Source organism: Penaeus monodon, chromosome 21 (assembly GCF_015228065.2).
Source record: "Penaeus monodon isolate SGIC_2016 chromosome 21, NSTDA_Pmon_1, whole genome shotgun sequence".
Lineage (NCBI taxonomy): Eukaryota > Metazoa > Arthropoda > Malacostraca > Decapoda > Penaeidae > Penaeus > Penaeus monodon.
In genome coordinates, this window is record NC_051406.1 from 33,612,426 (window position 1) to 33,612,720 (window position 295).

The 295-nt window shown below is 38.3% G+C and overlaps 1 protein-coding gene across 1 annotated transcript in view; it reads right to left on the bottom strand.

Moving 5' to 3' along the window:
• LOC119586436 overlaps positions 1 to 295 on the bottom strand; it is a gene marked incomplete in the record, with an annotated part of 196,777 nt that overhangs the window by 69,680 nt on the left and 126,802 nt on the right.

Sequence of the window (295 nt, forward strand, 5' to 3'; positions counted from 1 at the left end):
TCACTAGCACAAAGCTTCTTTTTTATCATTATGCTCCTTTATATGACGTGAAAGAGACGGGCCTGCCCTTTGCATTTCTCCGCAAGAAAAAAAGGAAAAAAAAGGAAAGATCGTTCGAAAACTGCGGGTGAATATGAAACTCCGGCTTCATCCCCGAGTAAACGCTTTTGACTGCGGGGTTAAAACATTTTTTTCTTTTAACTTTCTCCCGTCTACACGCTTTCAACTAAAAAAAGATGAAGAAAAAATATCGGATATACAGTATGTATTTATTTATTGTAGAGCCCGGCCCAAA